Source organism: Trachypithecus francoisi, unplaced genomic scaffold (genome assembly GCF_009764315.1).
Source record: "Trachypithecus francoisi isolate TF-2019V2 unplaced genomic scaffold, Tfra_2.0 Lachesis_group7, whole genome shotgun sequence".
NCBI classification, from domain to species: Eukaryota; Metazoa; Chordata; class Mammalia; order Primates; family Cercopithecidae; genus Trachypithecus; species Trachypithecus francoisi.
Window position 1 is genome coordinate 28300050 of NW_022681472.1, and position 9093 is coordinate 28309142.

Consider the following 9093-nt stretch of genomic DNA (forward strand, 5'->3'; position numbering starts at 1 on the left):
GTAATTTGTATAGAAGATTTTCTTGTACTTTATGTCCAGCTGACATAAAAGTCTTAGTAAACTCATCTTTCCTAAGGAGTATCAAGTTCAGAATGCTTTCATATACTTTCTCTGTTGGTTTTCATTAAAACACATTCTAAATCTGTTAATGTTATTTAATTTGTGTTTACTGTATGATCAGAATAAAGAAAATATCCTATGTGAGCATTTCCATGAATAAACAGACTGACTTGAGGAGGAAACAGTCAGCAAATGACTGTTCCCAAGGATTTGCATGTTCAGAGCATTGACAGGGAGAGATTCTTAAAATGTGACCGAAATGTTCAGAGTGATTAGTATGAGGCAAGATGTTAGAGACTCAGGCAGTTTTCTAAGTTTCAGACAAGAGAGATCTACAGTTCTAAGAAACAGGATGTGCCCTTTGCAAGTAGCCCATTTCGGCATTCTGTTGGGATGCCAAACAGCTGTAAAGAATGCGTGGGGCTGGGTACAGTGGCTCACACCTATAATCCCAGCACTTTGCGGGACCGAGGTGGGTGGATCACTTGAAGCCAGGAATTTGAGACTGGCCTGAGCAATATAGCAAGACCCCATCTCTACAAAAAATAAAAAATTAGCCAGGCATGGTGGCGCATACCTGTGGTCCCAGCTACTTGGGAGGCTGAGGCAGAAGGATTATTTGAGCCTAATAGGTCAAGGCTGCAGTGAGCCATGGTCAGGACACTGCACTGAAGCCTGGGTGACACAGGCAAGACTCTGTCTCAAAAATAAATAAATAAATAAATAATTCATTCTTGGGTCCAGGCTTCACTTACTCCTTAGAGGAAACACAATTAATTAACTGGATTAGAAAGCCCTCCTTGGTGAAATGACAGAGTTCCCTTTAATGAAGCATTTTCATCAGTTCAAACTGAAAGGCCACCTCTCTTCATGAAATGCCAACTGAAAATCATTTGAGAGCAGCCAGTACCCTCCAATTTTTCTGGCTTGGTTATCTGTTCCAGAGGCCATGAATCTGATCCAAGCACCTTTGCAAAGTAAAGAAAAGACTTCAAGTAACATGTTGAGATAATATCTTCTAAGCCTTGAAATAAGATTTCTCCAAGTTAAAAATCTATTAATGACAACAGGCCTGCTTCTTTAGTACTTACTATATGCCAGGCACAATCCTACCAGTGAGTATACCTATAGTTCAGAGAGAGAAAGAGAAAAATCACAAGGAGTGCCTGGGGCTTTACAGACATGGTTCATGTTTACTATAGCAGTCCAGTGAGGAAGGATGTCATCATCCCATTTAGCAGCAGTAAATGGGGCTGAGAAAGCTCAGTAGTTTGTCCAGGGTCACAGCGCTGGCAGTTGCAGAGTGAGTGTCCAATGCAGGGCTCTGGGCCTGAGGTCTGGTCTCCGCCTTGCTCCAGGATGCCTTCTTGTGGCCAGATAGTTAAGCTAACAAAACCCCTTTGTGCCTCTCAGGAGATTGCACATCCCACATTTCTCTGGCTTAATCAGCATTTTAAAAATATTTCTCCCCACCTCCCAAGCTGTGTGTTTACTTTTTATGACCACTAATAGCATTTGTGACTTTGTAAGCTAAGATGATGAAGTAAAAATCAATTTGTCTCAAGGTAAAAACTAACCTTCTTCATTGTCAACAAAAGATTTCTCCTGTTAGGGATATTTTCTACCTGTATTAATGTATTTATGTATTTAACAGATCTTCCCCTTCTCCCCAGGCCAAATTATATTGACCATCAGTGGCATTTAAACTGGCTGCACAGTACTTGGGCAGCCTAGGGAAAAAACTTTCAAAAATACTGATGCCAGGATCCCATACTCAGATATTCTATTTTAATTATCCTGTGGTGGAATCCAGGCATATATATATTTTTCAATTTTCCTAGAAGGTTCTATGGTACAACCAGAATTGGAAACCACTGACACTCACAATCTGATAGCTCTACTGATAGCCTGCAAGCTAAATCATGTGTTTATAAGACATCCAAGCCTACCCAGTTAAGGATCTTAACTTGATCTTTTATATAATGTCAGCCATATGGAAGATAGCATAGTGAAGAATCAATAGCACTTATCAATACAACCATAGGTCCCTGGAATTCTTTTTGTCCTTCTGATTAAATATCTTAGAATTTAAGTTGATGATATGTTTAAGAAAAATGAACAATAACACCCTTTCCCTCTCTCCTCGTCAAGCCAAAGAATGACACTTTGGAAACCTGAGACTAGCTAGACAATTCTAAACGTTCTTATTTGGTAAGCAACTAAAAGTTTCCTGGATTTTCCAGCACAGCATCAATTTTTAATATCCTTTCGTATTCTGATGATTACATGGATACCACATTCATGTGTTCATTCAAGTATTTGGTGAGAACCTATCAGATTCTAACTACTGGGGTTGGTTTCTGTTTTTACCAAACTTACATTCTAGAGGGAGGATTAGAAATGAACCAATTAATGAACCAGAAAAAAACTAGTGCTAGGAAGAAAAAAACAAGTGTGTCACGGATACTAATGGGTAGTTACTTGAGATTTAGTGATTAGGGAAGGCTTCTCTGTGGAGGTGACAATTGAGCCAAGAAACAAATGACAAAAAGGAGCCAGCCTTGTGAAAATCTAAGGAGAACACATTTGGAGCAGACAGCTAATGTTCTCAGGGCAGGAATGGGCTTAGTGTGCTAGAATACCACGAAGGAAAGCAAGAATCAGAGGAGACATGGATGTGGAGGTAAGCAGTCAACCAGTCATGTAGGCAATGTTTCTATAATAATTCTGACTGCATCTTCCAGAGCACTTAAAAAATACCAAAGCCTAGGCCCACCCTAGTCCATCAAATCAGAATTTTTAGGATTAGGGGAGTAACTCCACAAAATGATCCCTTAAATAAATAATCTGAATGTTTTCTGCTACTGCTTTAACAGTTCTGTTAACAGTTGTGTATTGTGAATGGAATGGTATTTTTAAAACGTTAACTTGTTTAAAAGAAAATACACTGCATGAAATAATTCATGTGCCACAAAAACGGCCAAATGTTTCAGTGACACAGGAAATCCAATTACAGTTACCTTGAGCTTAGTCATTTATTCATCAGAGAGTTTCCACATTTGATTTATCTAGGTGTTCCCCATGTGCAGAAAGGACTGAACCACTTAAGTAAGCCTTTGAAGGCCAGGGTAAGGACGTAAGAAAATGGAGTTTTATTTTATATGTAATGAGAATTAACTAACTGAATGGCTTTAAGAAGGGAGGTGATGCCACTCAATGGAATATGGATTTGGGCAGATTCCGCAAGATCAGAAATGAAGAAAGCAGTTAAGAGGCAACTGCAGTATTCTAGAAGAGAGGTGACGGTGGTTTGTCCTAGAACAAGTAGAGAGAAGTGCTCAGGTTTATCATATTACAGGTATAGTTACAAGTATGGTTAGAGTCTACAGCATTTACTGGATTGGAGATGGGATGACTCATAAGGTTAAGGTTAAAAAATGGTGGCTAGGCCCAGTGGCTCACACCTGTAATCCAGCACTTTGGGATGCCGAGGGAGGTGGATCACGAGGTCAGGAGATCGAGACCATCTTGGCCAACATGGTGAAACCTCGTCTCTACTAAAATACAAAAAATTAGCTGGACGTAGTGGCGTGTGCCTGTAATCCCAGCTACCTGGAGACTCAGGCAGGGTAATCGCTTGAATCCAGGAGACGGAGGTTCTGATGAGCTGAGGTCACGCCACTATACTCCAGTCTGGATGAGAGAGCAAGACTCTGTTTTTTTTAAAAAAAAAAAAGGTATGGATGGTGATATTCTTTCCCAGGACAGAGAAGGCTAGGAGAAGGGCAGGTTAAGGGTAGGTGACTAAAATATAAATATGTAGGCTCTAAGAATCTGTCATTCAACTTGCTGATTGGTCAGTTAAGTGACAAGATCAAATAGGCAGTTGAATAGATAATTATGGCGTTCAGCACAAGATTGAGGCGAGAGATACAAATTTACAAGCCCCCATTATGTAGAAACGATTCCGAAACATTAAGATTGCTTAAAAGTATCTGGAGAGAAAACAGCCAAAGCAGAAAGTATTTAAAGGAGAAAGGAATGGCCAGCTGGGCCAAATACTGCTGAGGGCCTACTAGAGAAGTAACCACCGGAAAGAAAACCCTGTCTCCATTTTAGGGTTCAGGAAATACAGTCACCAGAGGAAATACTAGTAATGACAATAAGATTCTTTCCACACGTTAACAGCTACATTTGGCAAAATAGCCTCGGACTGAAAATATATAGGTAAAAATGGTAAAGATGTGTGTGTGGGGGGGATCGATACAAGATCATTAAGAGGTAGTAAGATTTGTAGTTTTAATACCACCCCAGAAAAAAAAAAGCATATGGATCACATTTCTTTCTAAAGTAGAAAAGTGGATGTGTTACAAAGTAGACAAATAGTGACTCAATAAATTTTACGTATTTTCTACTTGCCTTTTTAAAAGAAAATTCCATTGGACCTAGAGTTGATATGTAAGATACAACAGTTGTGGGCTAGGCTAGAAATTTCAATCCATAAAATGACCTATTCTGGGACTAGGGGAGAAACTCCACAATATGACCCTTTAAATAAATGATCTGAATATTTTCTGCTACTACTTTAAGAGTTCTACTGAAAGTTGTGTAATGTGGATGGAATGGTAAGCTATTTTTTAAAGCAATCTGAATTTGTTTAAAGGAAAATACAATGCATGAGCAAATCCATGTGCCACACAAGGAGCCAGATGTTTCAATGACACAGGAAATCGGATTACAGTTACCTTGAGCTTAGTCTTTTGTTCATCAGAGGGCTTCATGTCCAAAAACAAACAAAAAACTAAAATTAGAATTTCACCCTTCAAATGTCCTAAAATGCCTCATATTAGGGTAAACTGGGAAAAAGCTAAGATATTGTAAAATTCCTGAAGACGACTCTAAACCCATACCAAACAAAGCCAAAAACATTTGTGCAACCATTATTCATATTGATGATGAAGAACAGCACATTTATGTTGTTCTTCAAACAACAAGCAAGCAAGCCTCGCTCTCAGACAGGCATAAAATTATGCATCCAAAACACACCAAATTAGCTTCTGTAATTTGAAAGAGTTTGAAAGAAGCAAAGTCATTTTCCAAATGACTGATACATGAATATGTGGCCCCCAGAAACTGTTGTTCAACTTGCAATATGATGTGTAATGCCCAGAAAAAAGTATACCCAATAAAGTAAAGTGCCTTTCTTCCATAATAAATAGATCATAATGTCACCCTTTTAAGGCTCCATCTGGCATGCCTTACATTAGGCAGCCACATTTATGACTCATGATCTCTTGTATCACCAGGAAATATTTACTGAAGGAAATATTTGTTCAGGTTTGTTTGTCGTGGGGGGACCACCTGGTTGGAGCCGATGTGATAATCAGTGTTTGAATTATCACAGATTCAGGTTTGTTCTTTACAGCCAAAATCCAGCATTTCTCATATCTCCCTGGGTTTTCATCACAAATACAGAAGGGTGAAATTAAAGGGATGATCTTATGTATTAAAGGATATAAAGATAAATATATTTGCTCCTTTTTTATTGAGGCAAACAGCTGGCTAATGTTAATCATACAGCCAGCGATTTGGTAACTTTCCAAAGATATAAAAAATAAATTTATTTTATCATTATTTCTGTGACTTTTAGATGGTTTCAGAAAACAGATTCATGTCGAATTTAAAAGTAATTATGGTTTTCAGCTTCCCACTGGTGCTGTGGGAGAATTTAGAAATATGTAGGTCATTTTGTGAGATAATAAGATTGGGATTAATGTACCTATCCAATCAAATCAGATTTACTCTAACTTACTAAAAATTGTAAGTCAAAATGCCCTAAAAACTCCTCTGGAAATGAATACCAGGGAAACAGTTTTTGGCCTATCGTTACAGAATAAATAAGCCAAACAAATATTTCCTATCTTATAGTAGCTAAAGTAATTGTATGAGAACTTTGGTTTGTCACCAAAATGATATCAACAGAATACTGAAAAGTATACTCTGGGGTGCATGTCTTATGTGGAAAATTTCAGTTCCATTTTACAGTGTCTGGAAAGTTATTTTCTGATAGTTCTTGAACAGAGAGAGCTTGCTAGATACTCTCAGACATGTTTTTAGGTGAATCTGATAACCAGTTAGGATAAAGTGTGTGAAAGTGCTTTGTAAATTACAAATAATTCTATTTATTTGAGCATCATGACCTCTCCAGGTCAATAACAATGATATGACATTTGATATGATATGATTTAATAATGAGAGCCTCAGATTCTACTGGACCTCTTATTTCATGATTCAGGTGATGCTGGGGATGACATTTGTAATCTCTAAAGGAGAATCCTTGTTTGCCTGAATTTGCAAAGATTATTATTAAAAATATCTTAAAAGATTTTTGAAGAGTCTATCAATACAGTCAGCTCAAAGACTTCTGGAAACGTACTATATACTAAAATGAGTCTTCCCATTTTGTCACCTCAGAAACCAGCAGTTCCAACTTCCGTGGCTTACTAATAAACATAATCCTGCCAATAAATTACCCCCCACCCTTTATATGTAATAAAAAATTGACCTCATTTGCAATAGGGACATCAGCAGCAGAACACCTCCAAGCCAGGGGGCTGCTCTCCCCACCCTAGAGGCCACAAGAGTTTAGCTTTGACCTCCTGTCAGTTTGATCAGTTTATTTTTCCACTTATATTTTTAACTTTATCACCGAGAAAATGTGCTACAAATGGGAGTAGCTTAATAAAGTGAAATGAAGTTTGTAAGATTCAACATCTAGCACCTGCCAGGTTTAGAGCATTTTCTCATCCATCTGGGATAACCCATGCTGACAAAGCTTAGTTCTGTGAAACCAATTATCCACATCGCTTACAGGGACACGGCCTGAACTAGATTATGATTATGCCCACTGCTGTGAATACATGACGCCTCCCAGGGGTTGCATGTAATGCCATTGTGGCATACCCCATGGATGTCTTTTTGGAGGGTGGGGAGGGTGGCAAACAGCTGAAAGAGGACTCCCAGTGCATTGCAATTTTTTTTAATGTGTTTTCATGACCAAAACTTTTAAAATTTTATATTTGTGTCTAACCATGTCTTAGATCCCATTTCCTATCTCACTTGTCCTTTACAACATTGATTTCCTATCTCATTTCTTTCCCTACCTTTTCCCTTCTTCATATACACTGAACTCTTTCCTTCAAAGTATTTTCATCAGGATGGTTCATGATGGGTTAAGGTTGGAAAACACACAGCAATTCTGCATTTGCCATTGATGCTAAGAAGCAACTTACATCTTCTGCATTTTGATGACTTTTAAGAAAATAGCCCCTAGTTTGAAAATCTGCAGGCTCTGCCTCGATTAGTGATACCCATGGGAACTTTCCTGTTATGTTTTAAGACTAGCCTACAAAGATTGAGTTTTATCCCAAATCTCTGCATCTTGATGATTTTGTAATCCAAAACAAACATGCAATTCTTCAGTGACACAAGCATGAATGCCCTGGCATGCCCACTGGAAGTCTGAGCTCTTTCTGAAGGCAGGCTCTGTGTGTATTTCTTATATCATCCTACCATAGCACTCAGCATAATGCCTTGCCCACAGAATGGTTCACTAAGTGCTTGTGAAAGTGGCCCTTCTACTTCTACCTTCTGCCCTTCGACTCCTGGAAACCCCCAAATAGCTAAATATTAAAACCTAGCTCCCCAACTTGGGAATCCTGGTCAAATTTAAACACATACCAACAGAGATGTTGATCAAGAGTGGTTTCTTTTTGGTGGGAGAAAGAAGGCCAACTCTCCCTCCCTCCCCTTGGCTCATTCCCACCTCCCGACCACCAAACACCTTGGTATTCATTTTCTATTTCCTTACTTCATCGAGGACCCATTCCTACAGTATTACTTCCCCTAATGGTAGAGACAGTCTACCATGTGGCACAGGTTGGTAGGTTTCCAGTGGAATAATATGAAAAGCCTGATTCCTTTAAGAACTGGTGTTTTAGGGGAGGAGGCACAGGATGAGCAAGTTACCAGATAACTATCTGGTGGGTCAAGGAAGTGACAAATAAGTGAAGAGAATCTTTGGCTATCTTTTTTCTTCTTGCAGCCCCTTGACTGTCAAGCCTCTCCAGGACCACATTTGCCAACACAGCACCATCTCTAGGGGCACTATCATTGTGAAGTATCTCAATGGGAATCTTGGAGCACAGCTCCCTTAGTTATAGGCTTTAGTTCCAAAATGTGGAAGACACTCAAGCTATGTCCCTGTATGAAGACCACATGAGAGTGCCCCATCACCATCTTCTCAACTCTATAGATGACCCTTGGTCACATCATCATACTTGTTTTGCACAATTGAGAGAATCAGGTGAAAAGTATTAAAGAGTAAATTTGTCCTACATTCTAGTGTAGTGCTGTCATCTTCGGCAAATCAGTGTTAGTTTTCTTAACTATAAAATTAAAATAACACTTTCCTCCTGACCCCCATCTAAAAACTAAATAAATAACAAATAAATATGCATTAAGGACTCAACACTTTTTAAATAAAATGCAGAGTTCAAGAGCACCTTATTATTATTATTATTCTCCAATACAGGTTTGGTTTTCAGAACGCCACAAAACATAGCGATATTCACACTTTTCGACAAAAAGAATTTACATTCAAAACACTGATGAAACAAATTTCCTTAGCACCTTTCTAAGTTTCTAGAAGCTCGAAAACCACATTGTGGCTTTTAAGAAAGGGTAGGGAATCAGACAAGACAATGATTTCCATGACCATAGAGTCTCAGAATGTTTGGTCTGTCAGGCATCTAAAAAGATAGGAAAAGAAGGACAAGTGACACAAAAGTAGCAAATATGTATTCAGTACCTGCAGGCTCTGTACCAGGTACCAAAAGAGGGAGGCATCTGAAGATGTGGACATACAAAAATATAATTGAAGGAGAAATTTGATTTGTGGGAGGACCCAGATTAATTTTAGTCAGAAAGACTTCTAGGAAGAGGCTATGTTCAATATGAGCCCTGAAGGATAAG